General features: G+C 32.3%; 1 long non-coding RNA gene across 1 annotated transcript; it reads left to right on the top strand.

The window, feature by feature from the left end:
• Positions 1 to 13,986: 13,986 nt before the first annotated feature.
• On the top strand, positions 13,987 to 14,560 carry LOC145163003 (uncharacterized). The gene is made up of 2 exons (XR_013739500.1): positions 13,987 to 14,207; positions 14,331 to 14,560. It is a non-coding gene; the product is annotated as an uncharacterized LOC145163003 (long non-coding RNA).
• Positions 14,561 to 14,937: the final 377 nt, after the last annotated feature.

The following is a 14,937-nucleotide window of genomic DNA, read 5'->3' as shown; positions in this document are numbered from 1 at the left end:
AAATGTTTGGCGTTTTGTTAGAATATATTGTTTAATGTTTTTTTGTCGTTTTTTTCAGATATTGTTTAATATATATTCGAAAAAATGTTAAAAATTAAAATAAATATCTGAAATCATAAAGATAAATATAATAATAGTTAAAATTAAATAACTTATCACGACAAGCTAATATTTTTAAACGGATAAATATCCTTTTTTTAACTTATTCTTATTTGTGCATTTGTATAACTCCAAAAAAAAAAAAAATTATTATATTAAATAATGGATGCGAACAAAATGTAAAACAAAACGTTATTTATTTATCTTTGTTTCTATAATCTAAAAAATCTTTTTTAACGGTGGATTTTTTTTAATTGTTTGATGTGGATTTTTATTTAAATGTTTGACGTTTTGTGATAGATTTTCTAGGAACGATAGATTCTAGAATGAAAATGTCATACGAAGATGTAAATGATTTGGATGAACACAACAAGGTAAATAAGATTTGTTTGCATTAGAGGTATGAGAGAACAATTTGTTACAACACTGAGAACTATTATGTGTCAAAAACTCTTACTTCTCTACTAACTAATGCTCCTATACATAGGCGTCAAAAGAGCAATAGAAAGGAATCCTAAGTCGACAACTCAGAAATGCAAACCTAAGATTAAATATACATTCTGAAATCGGAATTACAACAATCCATTTCGGAATCTAAGAAAAGACACTAAACATTACAAACGCATACAACTTAGACACAATCTAATTATGAACCCTAACAATCTCCCCTTTGTGTCAAGCTGTCATAGTGGTCTTTTCTTCCTCTTTCATCTTCACTTCAAATACCTTCGGAATAGTATTCAATAGAGTCATCCGAATGACTATCCACCATTTGATCATATTCGAAACACACTGTACATCTCCCACTTTATTTGTCTTGTTCGCTTCAGCCTTTGCAACAATTTGATTCAGAATAGAAGTAGAATACAAATGTTTATCCCTTAAGAACAGCAAGCAATGTTTCACCGCTTCTTTCTCCTTAATCTTGTAAGAAATTCCCCATTGTTCATTTTCAATTAATCCATATTGAAATTGATCAACTTCATCCGGAACTGGGAATGGTTTCAAAATTGGCTTCCGATTAAGAACATTTTCAATTTCAGTGTCCATGTTTGCAATTTCAAGGATATACGCCTGAATCATTCTTCTCAAAAATTAAAAGATGGGATCATACTTCACAACATCCTTTGCAACGATGTTAGACAAATATATCCAATCAAAAGGATTTAAGAATGGAATATCAGCCAATGAAAGTTCATGTAAAGTCTGACTGTGACCTCTGTAAACCTTTAAACCAACATTTTTAAAACAATCAGTAGCCATTGGTTTTCCAACTTTTAACGCTACAATTCTCTCCAAGCTCCAAGATTCATATTGAGGCTTTGTATTCTTCACATAAAAAGTGAACAAGTTCTTGTTTATCCCATTGTTCGACAGATGAGCTTTCTGAATTGAATCAAAACATCGAAATAGGAATGCCTTAGTAGTCATCGGAAAATCAAACTGACAGTCCATCTCGTTCTTAAATTCAAAGGAAGTCTGAGGCTCTAACCAAAATAGATTCGGATTATCAATGGCTTCTTTTTGTATCCGATCTATGGTCCATTCAGGGAACATAGCCTTCTTTGCATTAAGTGTCTCCTTATCATTCTTTTATGCTGCTTCTTCAACTTCAATCTTTTCCTTTAATGCGATCAACTCATCAAGTTGTTTATCACGTTTCATTTGTTCTTCCAATTCACTTTTAGACAATTTTGGATTCAAATCATCTCCATGTTCCGAAATGATATTCACTTTTCCTTTTCCTGATCCGGAAGATACATTACCCTTCCGAAAAAATGTCACTTCTTTGAGATTTTTCGATTTCTGCTTCAAAGTTTGCTTTCCAAGAACTACTTTTGCAACATTAGACTTAGCCATTTTTCCAGTTTCATAGGGATTTCGTAAATTAGCTTCTGGAATCTCATTGTTAACAGGAGCTGCATCTTCATTTGCTTCATGTGTATCTTCATTTGCTTCTTGTTCTCCTTCCTTATCTCTCCCTTGTTGCCGAGTAGCCAGGCTACGTGTAACATCCAAGACTTCATTTAACTTTGAAAGAACCGACTCCATTTTTCCATCAATCATTTGTGAAGTATAGTCAGCATAATAAGCATCCTTAGTCTCAACAATTTTGACCTGACGCTGATTGATTTCAAAATTCTGACCTTTGACCAAGAGCAATTCTTCATTCACCTTGTTAAGCTTAATCATAGCATGCTTCAGTTGTTCCTTTTGGACTTTGATTTTCTGAGTTGCTTCAGCAAGAGCATCCATGACCTTATTTTCATGAGCAATATCATTTTGCATCCTCAAGATTGAGTTTGCAATGGATGTATGATGACGTATATTATCACGTTGAAGCCCATAACGAAGATTGGAGAGAGCTTCTTTCTCAGATTGAAGAGATAAGTGAAATCCTTCAATAACCTTGTTAACTTCCACAACATTCTTATCCGAGGAAGTTTGAAAATTTCTCATGAACTTTTTCATATCAAAAGTCAGTTCCTTAATATCAGAAACGATTATATAGTTTTTGGCTTCAGCTTCTACAATTTTTTAATTGAATCTACATCTAACTTCTTTTGATTTTCAAAGATATTGGCATTGGATTGAGTGAGCATTTCAATGGCTGCTTGATGAGAAGTAACCATATTTTTTCAATTTATAGTAGATAAAGAGTTTGTATGAAGAAGAATCTGATCAATCTTCTTATTCAGATCATGAAATTCACCACGAGAAATAGGAGCAGATAACCCAACCTCATCATCAGTTTCAACTTGAAAGTTAAAATTAGGAATAGAAAAATCTTCCAGTGATTCAGGTTCATCACCAACAATAAAGACTTCATCACAACTTGGAGACAAAGGTGCAATTGAAGTTTATGGGGGTTCCGAAGTAGTCACACAAATGTTAACATTTTAGTCCACATTAGATGTGTTCTCGAGGATGTTTGAAGTCCTATTCTCCTCCTTTTCGGATTCGAAAGTAGGAACTTATGGTGGAGTATCGACTATAGGTGTTGATTGAGATACAGATCGCGTCGTTGTAGAATCAGAGAAGATCGGAGATGGAAATGGTAAAGTTGTTTGAACAATTGATATTGGTTCCGAAATTGATTTCAAAAGAGGTGGTAAGGAAGATCCAATCGGAACAGATGTGGATATCGGAAATGGTGGTGGTGGTGTTTGAGAAAGATTAGTTATTGGTTATTTCAAAATATTCTCATAAACATTATAATCAGGTGGAGTCGATAATGGTGTAGAAGGTTTTGGAATTTCAGTAGAAGCAATAGGTTTATAAGTCGTAGGAGGGACTTCGTAAGTGTGTGTCGTATCATCATCATGAACAAAAGAATCTTCTCCCATAATCTTGCTTTGAGTCTGATCATCAGAATCTTCATCAATCACCATTCGCTTATGCTTTGGTTGTTGTTGTTGCTTCTTTTTCTTAGGAACACCTCCAATAGCTTGCAATTTCCTTTTTCCTTCTCTTTTTGGCAGATCAATAGTTGCAAGAGCTGTTTGAAGAGAATCATAAATTTCTCAAATCCCAAAGTTTGGAATTTTTCGATAAAGCTTAATGGTTTCGTTGTCAAAAGGAACCCTAGACAACATCACTTATGGAATAGAACCAATAAAATAAAAGTTCTTTGGATCAAAAGTAACAGATGTAGATGTTTGCATCTTAGGAATTGCAGCAATCACAACATCCTTCATTGTTAGTACATGGTAATGATCTAAGGCACGACGAACGACGAACGACAATTGATCAAAAGATAGCACAAGAGATTTCAGAATCTTTGGTGTTAGAGCTCACACTCTGATCGAACTGGTTCCAAACAATAGTTCCATAATCGATATTCTCTCCGGAAAAGAACCCATAGATCAAATTATAGAAAGTCCTGCTTTCACTATTTGAACCAGTAATTCTTTCCGATAAACACTTGAACGGTAAAGTGAACAATGCATTCCAAATAGGAGGCAATCTAGATTTCTTGAACTTAGATAATAAAGAAAGATCAGAGTTGTACCCCATTTGATGAAACATAGAGAAGAGACTAAAAATAGCCACCGATTTAGGTTGAATAACATCAGTTTAAGAAGAAAACCCTAGAACCTTGTAGAAATGCGCTTTTGAAATTAAAGTTTTGTGCCCATGAACTTCAAAATTGATCACCTCTTGAGTACTATGATAGATAGCAGTTCAATATGCCTCAGATAAGGAAAACAAAGGAACCTTCTCGAACATTGACAGAGCCTTCATCAATGGAGAATACTTGAGGCATTCGATCAAAGGGCGAATAAAAAGATTGTGCTTCGAAGCTTCCAAATAGGCCACCAGATTTTGGTTAACCTTGATCTTCAACATAACGGTTGAATCATTTTTATCCATGAAGGAAATATTTTCAGAGGAATCATCCATTTAAGGATGAAGAAAGCTTGCAGAGAATTGAAGAATAATGGAGAGAATTGCAAAAGACTGTGTAAACTTTTGTGAGCGTAAAGAACAGAACGAACAACTCTTTAGTTTTATATATGCTTGGATACCCAAATGGTTTTTTATTTGAATTTGAACGGGTTTAGGAAAAGTGGAGAGAGAAATCTTCATTCACGTATTTAATTCCTGCCAGCCCACGTCAGCCAAGAATTCGCACGCCCATCATGTATCCAATAAAGGCCCAATAGAAAACTGCCAGCTCATGAAAAAGTGTATCCGTTTTGGATGCCGTTTAAAATTGATAAAACGTCATCACTGAGTTTTAAAATTCGCGCCTTGATTTGATTATTGAAACATTCCATTTTTTTGCAGAAGTTTCATAATCACTAATCCACCCTTTAGCTATGCATAAACCAAAATAGAATCCATTGGAATTACGATTAGAATTATCTTTGCCATCAATTGTAGTAACCAAGGTTAAGAAGAGTTTTATCTAATAATGGGAAGAATGACTTGAATCATTAACTAGACTTTGTGAAATCTTGTTTCATATTGGTTTTATCTAAGACCTCAAGGATTTCAAGTGATGTGTGTGAAGGTGTTAGAGAAATTAGAATTTGGAAATTGGAAAGGTTGTTGGTGCATCACGTTATCTTACCGTGATAGTAGGCGATCATTGCACATAATTTTATAACACCATAAGTCCCAAATTGTTTTTATCTTAAACCTCAGGGATGTTATGCGAAATATGATAAAGATATGAACGAAAGAAATGGATAAAGTGATGATACCGTCAATTCCTTTTGGTAATGATTTGTGGATCTCACTCTTCATTGTGGTAAAAACAATGAAAAGATCATAAACACATAATTTTGTAAGCATATATCAAATTCGTTTTACTTGATAATCAAGGGATTACGCGGAGATTGAAAATAGATATGGTAGAAAGAAAATATGAAATGAAGTTGGTACATTAAAACGCTAGATAGTATTATCCGTCAATTCCTTCAGTTTCAATCTAGAATTCATAAAAGAATTCACCGTCAATTCGTATTTTGGAAACGCGTTTCTCATGATTTCATGGTAATAACGAAAATGATCATAGAAACAATTTTCACGAAACCTCATTCCTAGTTGGTTTAGACTTAGAACATCAGGGGTTAAGTAAAAATCATTGTTGAGATTTGACAATCCATAACAAAAATAAAGAAAATCTTTTTGGATTTTCTAAAATTTTGAAATTTAAAGACAAAAATAAAGAAATATTTTTGTATTTTTGAAAATTTTGAAATTTAAAGACAAAAATAAAGAAAATATTTTTGTATTTTTGAAAATTTTGAAATTTAAAGACAAAAATAAAGAAAAGAAAGTTACCTTAATACAAAAGATCGTACCCTCTCGCAACTAAGAAGTATCTACAAGAAAGAAAAGAAGTTTAGAAAGGAACAGTAAATTCCGACAGCATCCGATGATCGGAACAATTTGGAAATAAAAGATAAAAAACTGAAATGAACAGTGAAATCCAATGACTTCCAACGCTCGAAACTTTTTGGAATTAACAATTTGAATTTCGAGATGAATAGTGAATTCTGATGGCTTCCGCCGATCAGAACATTTCGGAATTATGCAAATGATTTCGGAACCGATTCAGCCTCTATCATTCCGAGCCCTCGAAGAATCCGACTGAAAGAAACCTCCGGTAAGGATTTTGTAAATATGTCCGCCAATTGATTTGCTGATCTAACAAAATAAACTTCAATGTTTCCGTATTCAACATGATCTTTTATAAAATGATATCTTAAAGCGATGTGTTTTGTCTTAAAGTGCTGAACTGGATTGTAACAAATACGAATTGCACTTTCTGAGTCACGGTAAAAAGGAATCTTCTTCATGCTAATTCCATAGTCTCTTAATTGACTTTGTATTCAAATTATTGGAGATGTGCATGAAGCAGCTGCAATGTATTCGGCTTCAACAGTTGAAAGTGAAACACATGTCTGCTTCTTTGATTGCCAACTTATAAGTTTTCCATCCATAAACTGACAGCCACCTATAATACTTTTCCAATCAAGCCCACAACCTCCGAGATCAGCATCTGAGAAAGCATGTATGAAAAATTCAGAATTAGTTGGATACCATAGACCAATAGATGATGTTCGCTTTAGATATTTAAAGATATTTTTCACTGCTAGCATATGTGGCTCTCGAGGATTAGCTTGATAACGAGCACAATAATACATAACAAACATAATGTCTGGTCTACTTGCAGTGATATACAAAAGCGATCCAATCATTTGTCGATATTGGGTAAGATCTGCAGCAGGTTTATCAAGAGTTGGAGTGAATTTTGTTCTGAATGCCATGGGGATTTTCACTTTTGAATCACCTGTCATTCCAAATTTTGTGAGTAATGATTTAGAGTAAGCCTCATGATTAATGAAAATACCTTCCTTAGTCTATTTTATATTTAACCCAAGAAAGAAATTTACCGGTCCCATCAAACTCATTTTAAATTTAGTTTCCATCAATTTTCAAAATTCACTAGTCAACGAAGGATTAGTGGATCCGAAAATGATGTCATCAACATAAATCTGAACAATCATAAGATTTTCACCTTCCTTCTTACGAAAGAAAGTAGGATCAACAGAACCTTGATTAAATTTGGATTGTTTAAGAAATCAAGTCAGAGTTTCATACAATGCACGTGGAGCTTATTTCAAACCATAAACGGATTTATCAAGAACATAACAATGACAGGGATATTTTTCATTCACGAAACCTAGTGGTTGTTCGACGTAAACTATTTCTTCAAGCTCTCCATTCATAAATGCACACTTCACGTCCATTTGAAAAACTTCAAAGTTTTTATCAGTAGCGTATGCTAGAAAGATACGAACATATTCCAGTCGAGCAACAGGAGCAAATGTTTCTTCGTAATCAATTCTTTCTTCTTGATAATATCCTTTGACTACTAGACATGCTTCGTTCTGAATGATATTCCCTTCTTTATCCATCTTATTTCTAAAAACCCATTTAAGATCTACAACAGAAGCATCTTTCGGAGTTGGAATTAGTCTCCAGACCTTATTTCTCTCAAACTCATTCAATTCGTCTTGCATTGTTTTGACACAATCTGCATGATTAAGAGAAACTTTAACAGTTTTAGTTTCAATTTTTGAAATAAAACAATTAAACATGCAAAATTCCATTTTTGAAAATAAAGCAGCATGTTTTTCTTTTTGTTGAACACGAGTTAAGATTCTTGAAAAAGTATCTCCAATGACTTGAGTTTTTGGATGATCTTTTGTCCATTTTGTCAAAGGAGGATAATTCTTATCATATTCAGGATCAATTTCAACAATTATTTCTTTAACTTCCGATTGCTTATCAGTGTCATTATGTGTTGAACTCACCCCTGTACTTTTGTGTTCGGATTTGAATTCTCCCCCTCAACACTTGTCTCCGAATTTGAATTCTCCCCCTCGACACTTGTATTCGGATTTGAATTCCCCCGGACAAAATCATCATTGTTTAAATCAGAATTGGAATTATGATTTTGACTATCTTTATGAATTTCAATATTTTTAATTGCATCATCAACTACTTTCAACAATTCATCTTCTTTGTTGTCTTTAGCTTTTTCTTCAGAAGAGATTGCATTTTCTGGCTCATCAAAAATATTTAAAAAATCTTCATAAAGAGTCATAAGAGGATACGTTTGAGAGTTAGAAGATGGAAAAGTATCATCATACATAAGATTCGAATTTTGTTGAGAATTTATGACAAGTTTTTCATCAAAAGTAACATAATAGCTCTCTTCAATTTTCTTAGATTTCTTGTTGAGAACTCGGAAAGCTTTTGAAGTCAGGGAGTATCCCCAAAAAAATTCCTTCAGCAACTTTAACATCAAAATTGTTGCGATGTTCTTTTGATTTGTAGATAAAGCACCTAGAACCAAAAACATGAAAGAATTTGACGTTAGGTTTTCGTTTATTCAAAATTTCATATGGAGTAATAGAAAATATATTATTGATAAATGAACGATTTTGAGTAAAACATGCAGCCCCAATCACTTTAGCTCATAAATATAAAGGAAGATTGGCAAATGATAACATCGTCCTCGCAGCTTCACATAAGGAACGCTTTCGCCTTTCAAATACACCATTTTGTTGTGGAGTATACAAAGATGAAAAGTTATGAGTAATTCCTTTGTTTATCAATAATTCTTTAAATACTTAATTTTTGAATTCCGATCCGTTATCACTTTTGATCTTCTGAATTGGTTTTTGCAATTGTAACTCTATCTGCTTCACAAAATCAATCATCCTTTTTGTAGTTTCAGATTTCTGTTTAAGAAAGAATACTCATGTAAACTGTGAAAAATCAACAACAATAACCAAGATATATTTGCTACCACCAACACTTTCAATTGATGAAGGACCACATAAATCAATGTGCATTAATTCAAGTGGCTCAACAATTTTAGTATTTATTACTCATGAATGACTTTTTTTGCTTTGTTTTCCCATTTCGCAAGCTGCACACAAATGTTCTATTTCAAATTTGAGGATTGGAAGACATCGCACATGATCACCAATCATAAGTTTGCTAATATCTTTGAAGTTGAGATGCTAAAGTCTCCTGTTCCATAACCAGCTACCTTCCGAACATGCTTTTGTAAGAAAGCAAATTGAAGGTTTTCCTTGAATTGGTTTCAAATTTAGAGGATACATTTCTCCTTTTCGTTTTGATTTCAGAATCACCTCCTTTGAAGCTTTATCAACAATTTATGATCTATCCTCATCAAACAATACTTTGAGACCAGAACCTACAACAAGTTGAGAAACACTTATTAAATTATGTTGAAATCCTTCAACATAAGATACCTTTTGAATTGTAAAGTCTCCATTGGTGATCAGTCCATATCCTTTGATTTCACCAGTTGTATTGTTTCCATATTTCACTTTTCCACAATCTTTCAAACTTCGATACTCTCTTAACTCCGATTCCTTCCAGTTATATGACGAGAACAACCACTATCAATATATCATTCTGAATCAAACTGCTTGTCATGAATTACCTACAAAATTAAGGAAATTTAGGAACCCAAACCATTTTGGGTCCTGGTAAGAACTTTGCTTTTGATTTCAAGACAGGAAAAAACTTAGTTTTGTCGATCCAAAATGATTTCTTAATCACAACATTATTCACTCCTTTTTCCTTTTTGAAAACTTGAGATTTATTACCACAAACATTAATTTCAACAAATGAAGTTTTTCGATTAGAATTAACTTTTCTTTGTTGTGCCATTTTCTCCAAAAATTCTTCTTCTTCTTGTTTCAATTTGGCTTCATATGCTTTTATATTAGCATCTTCATCCAAAACCTTTTTCTGTGAAACTTCAACAAATTTTGACTTTTCATTATTGATTTTTCCTCTTTTTGAATAATATGAATTTGGTGAAAATTTTGATTTTTCTTTTGGGTGAGGAGTTGAATTAACATTTTGATTAAAAGATCTTGATGAATTAACAACCTTTTGATTTGATTTATTAGAAACATTATTAACACTTTTATCATTAACCATATTTTCCTTTTTCTTCTAAAACTGTTTTCTTGCAATCAAAATTTTCTTATATCTAGCATTCATAACTCTTTTCTTTGCTTTGATTTCTTCAACTGATTTTTGATTATTTGCTTTTCCTTTTGAATTATTTTTCACAACCTCTTTCTTTGTAACACAACTTGGTACATCTTTTGTGCCACTTGTTTCACCAACTTCATGTAAAACATTCACCTTGTTCAAAGGTTCCAAAACATATTTTCTTTTAACTTTCCAATAAGTCATTTCAGAAAGACCTTTTGTCTCATCATTATTGTCAATAGGTGCAGACCAAAAATGATCTTTGTAACTTTTTGCATTATCGTTATCAACAACTGATGTCAATTCCGATGTATCATTCTTGTTAAGACCTTTTTCACAAAAATTTGATTAGGAGTCTTCTGAACTTTCGAAAAAACGATTGCTTTTACCATTAAAATTTCAAAATCCTTTATTCACAATATGATTTTCAAATTCAACGGAATCTTTAAAAATCAACTTTCTTTTTGGTTCATCAATATTTTTCATAAAAGAAGAACAATCAACTTCGATTTCAACAGAAATCTCACTAATTTCGCTTTCATCAAAATCAGAAGTATTCTCATTAGAATGATTTTCTTCCGATTTCAACTTTTGGCATAACAAGTTATATTTCTCATTTGAATTTTGTTTGACTTGTTGTTTTTCCTCTTCAGTTAGAATATTGTTCATCATCAATTTATTTTCTTTTGATTTAACGAAATCCTCAACTTTTTCAAGACCATATCTTTACGAATCAAGCAAAGATTCATCAGATGATATCACAGATTCACAATTGTAACAATGAACATCAATTTCATCTTCCTTAAATTCAAGGAATGGAAGAATCATTTTATGAAGTTTATCACTGATTTGACAATTAAGATAGAGCTGAGTAATATTATTGTATAGACATTTTGCTATTAAACAAAAAATATTTTTTTGCTTAGTCATTAGCCTATTGTCTCTCTTCAAAATAATATCATGTTGAATTCTAGTGATTTCTATTCTAAGGGCTTCTGTTTTCATCCTTCTCTCTTCGCTTTTGAAAGTTTCCCCGCTAAAACTATCATTGAGATCATACTTCTTAATACGAGATCGCTTAAGATATTCACTAAAATTAGAAACTGTATCATGCAATTCAGTCAGTTCGGAATCATAACGAGTAACAGGAATATTAAGAGATTTAAGAGTAGAGTGTACCTTATTGATCACTTTCTCACATTCTCCTGCATGCTCTCTGACATTTTTTGCTGAGAAACAAACTTCCGATTTTATACCATCATCATTGAAATATTCCTGGCTTTCGGAATCTGTGTTTCCGACCATCAGACACTTTCCATCAACAACTATTATCTTCTTTCACAACAAATCCTTTTCCATGAGTGGGCCTCCAAACTTCATCATCTTCGGAATCAGTTGACCACACTTCAACTCTTCCATCACTATCATCTTCTTCAAATATCAGTGCCTTTCCAGTACTTTTGGATTTTCGCAACACTTCAATTTTCTGATTGTAGTATTCTTCATATGTTGTCTTTTCCTCTTCTCATGCATCTTTCTCAGCATACACTCTTTGGAAAATGATTTTTACCATGGTAGTAGTTACAGTCGTAACCAGAGTCACCAAGAAACATCTTCTCAACTTTCTTTTATTCTTTATGAAACTTTTTGTAACTTTCACTTCTTTATTTTTCTGAAAAAGAGTTCTGATTTGTAAAAGTTCCATCACCATTGTTTCCTTTGTTAAACTTGTTTCCGTTAAATTTCGAGTATTTTTTCTTGAAAAACTATTTTGGATTGCTAACCATGAGTGCTTTGACTTCGCTTGTGAATTCCACATCCAGACTGTCAGAATCAGAATCTTCTTGAGTCACTTGGATGATTTGCCGATCCATCATATTTAGCAACAAAAGCTAATGGACCTGCATTTGGAACACTTTTTGCTTCTTTCAAAACTTCCTTCTCATGAGATTTGAGAATCCCAACCAGTTTGGCAAGTGAATAGTCCTTAAACTGTTCATAAGCTTTGACAGTTGAAACAATGTGTTTCCATTCAGATCTCAACCCATTTAGAAAAGTGACCTTCTGTTCAATTACATCGTCTCCAACATGTGCTTCATCATTCTACTCAGCAAATAATTAAAACAAGTAACAGTTTGTTCAACAGATTCATCTGATTTTTTTTTCAAATGAACCAAATTTAGATAAAAGAACAGTTTAAGTTGAATGAAGTAAATCATCATCACTAGAGTATAATTCTTTCAATCTCGTCCAAATTAGATGAGCAATATCATAAGAACTCACCAAACAAAAGGTATCTGGAGGAACAACAAACCTTAGAATTCTGAATGATTTTAGGTTACATAACAGCAATTCTTTTTCTTCATAAACAATGACCTTTTCTTCAACTATTTCATCAAATCTATTTCGAGTTTTAACTTCTTGAGTTTTTTTCAACTTTGTATGATCTCCTAAGTCAACTGCATGCAAGATGTTTGAGCCATAAGTTTCAATGCCAAGAACATAGTCCTCAAAATTAAGTGCCCATACTTCATAGTCTTCTGGAAAGAGATTTGGAATTCGATTTGTAGAACCAATAGCACCATTAAGGTTGAATGAAATCGAGTAAGAATCTTCTTTATACATTTTCGAACAAAATTTCAACATAAACAAATTAGAATCAGATCTGTAAGCAAAAACCAGTTCCAAACCAAAAATCGAACGATTTGAACTTTAAATTTTTGATCAAAATGCAATTAACGATTGCAAAATGCGGAATCGATCGAAAAACTCAGAGTAAAAAAAAAATAAGAACACGAAGAACTTATAACGATTTTGGATCTCAAAACTGCTTACAAAACCTCCTGCTCAGATACCACTTGGTGGATCTTGTAGGAACGATAGATTCTATAATGAAAATGTCATATGAAGATGTAAATGATTTGGATGAACACAACAAGGTAAATAAGATCTAATTGCATTAGAGGTATGAGAGAACAATTCGTCACAACACTGTGCAGAACTATTATGTGTCAAAAACTCTTACCTCTTTACTAATAAATGCTCCTATAAATAGGCATCAAAAGAGCACTAGAAAAGAATCCTAAGTCGACAGTTCAGAACTACAAACCTATGATTAAAAACAAATTATGAAATTGGAATTATAACAATCCATTCCGGAATCTAAGAAAAGACACTAAACATTACAAACGCATACAACTTACACACAATCGAATTCTAAACCCTAACATTTTGTTTGAATATATTGTTTAACGTTTTTTCGTTGTTTTGTTATTATTTAATATATATTCAAACAAAACCTTAAAAAATATTATAAATATTCAAACCATAAAGATAAATATAATAATACTTAAAGTTAAATAGCATACGACGAGTTAATATATTTAAATAAAATATTAACATAATTACTTTTCTTTAAAAAATTCACTCAAAAAAATTATATATATATATATATATATATATATATATATATATATATATATATATTAACGAAGTCTCACCTTAAGAACTGTAAAGTCCTTTTGGTTTTGGCATAATTGATCCTCTGTTTATGTTTGTTAAATGATGATTGTTTTTTGGCTTTTTTACAAGGGGTCCTTTTACGCCATTATCTAGATTGGAGGTGGACACGTGTTGTTTCTATCTTCACTTCACCGCTTTGTAACCCAATCACATTTGGATCAATGTTATTATATATATATATATATATATATATATATATATATATATATATATATATATTAACAAAGTCTCACCTTAAAGAACTGTAAAGTCCTTTTGGTTTTGGCATAATTGATCCTTTGTTTATGTTTGTTAAATGATGATTGTTTTTTGGCTTTTTTACAAGGGGTCCTTTTACGCCGTTATCTAGATTGGAGGTGGACACGTGTTGTTTCTATCTTCACTTCACCGCTTTGTAACCCAATCACATTTGGATCAATGTTATTTTTCTTCACCGTTTTTGTTAGCGACCTTCTTTTTCTCTGACTGTTTATATGTGTCTGTTTCTTCAATTTCATGCTTTCGCTTTCTTCTTTTAATCTCAGGTATTATTCTTCCCCCGTTTTTGTTTCAGATATCTCTCTTGCTTCTCCCTCTTGCATTTCTTCGATTTTTCTTTTTAGGAAGGAAGATGGGTAATGGTTAATGGGTTGTTTTGCTTCCTGCAGTTCATCGTTTTGAAGGACCAAAACTGAAGGTGGCTTCCGACTTGAAGTACAAATGGGCAACGATTCTTCCAGTTTCTTCTCTCCGTTCTATCTCTCATCGCCACATGGACTTCAGGAAACTACAGGATTCACCAAAGCTCTGCCAGCAAAGAATGGATATGAATTGGATTTAAATCAAAATGTGCTTTACTTATATACTTTTATTTATAAATAAGCAACTAAATTATACATTTTTTCTGACTCATTCAAATTTTTTTTAACATTGTCTCGAAATCTATTAAATTTATCAAAGCATAAGGCATATTAGATAACAGCAGGGTGCAACTGATACTTTCAAAAATTTAATTTCCCAGCAAGTTTCTCCATGAATTACTTTTGAAATTCCTTTTTATTTTATCATTTAACCTTGTCAAGAACTCAAATCGTAGAATTTTCAACTTCAATCGATGGTCAAATCAATTTCGTCTAAGAAAAATATTGATTTTCAGATCCAGTTCAACGTCTAGCATTGAATCTGTTTAGTGATCGACTGTTAATAACATTTGATGATGGTTTTCGTATGTTTCGAGGTTAACGTATCAATTTGATGCCCTTAATTCCATTTATA

Source organism: Lactuca virosa, chromosome 3 (assembly GCF_052849685.1).
Source record: "Lactuca virosa cultivar CGN04683 chromosome 3, Lactuca_virosa_CGN04683_v6, whole genome shotgun sequence".
In the NCBI taxonomy this organism is placed as follows: Eukaryota; Viridiplantae; Streptophyta; class Magnoliopsida; order Asterales; family Asteraceae; genus Lactuca; species Lactuca virosa.
The sequence above is the reverse complement of the archived record's forward strand: the minus strand, read 5'-3'. Positions and strand labels throughout refer to the sequence as shown.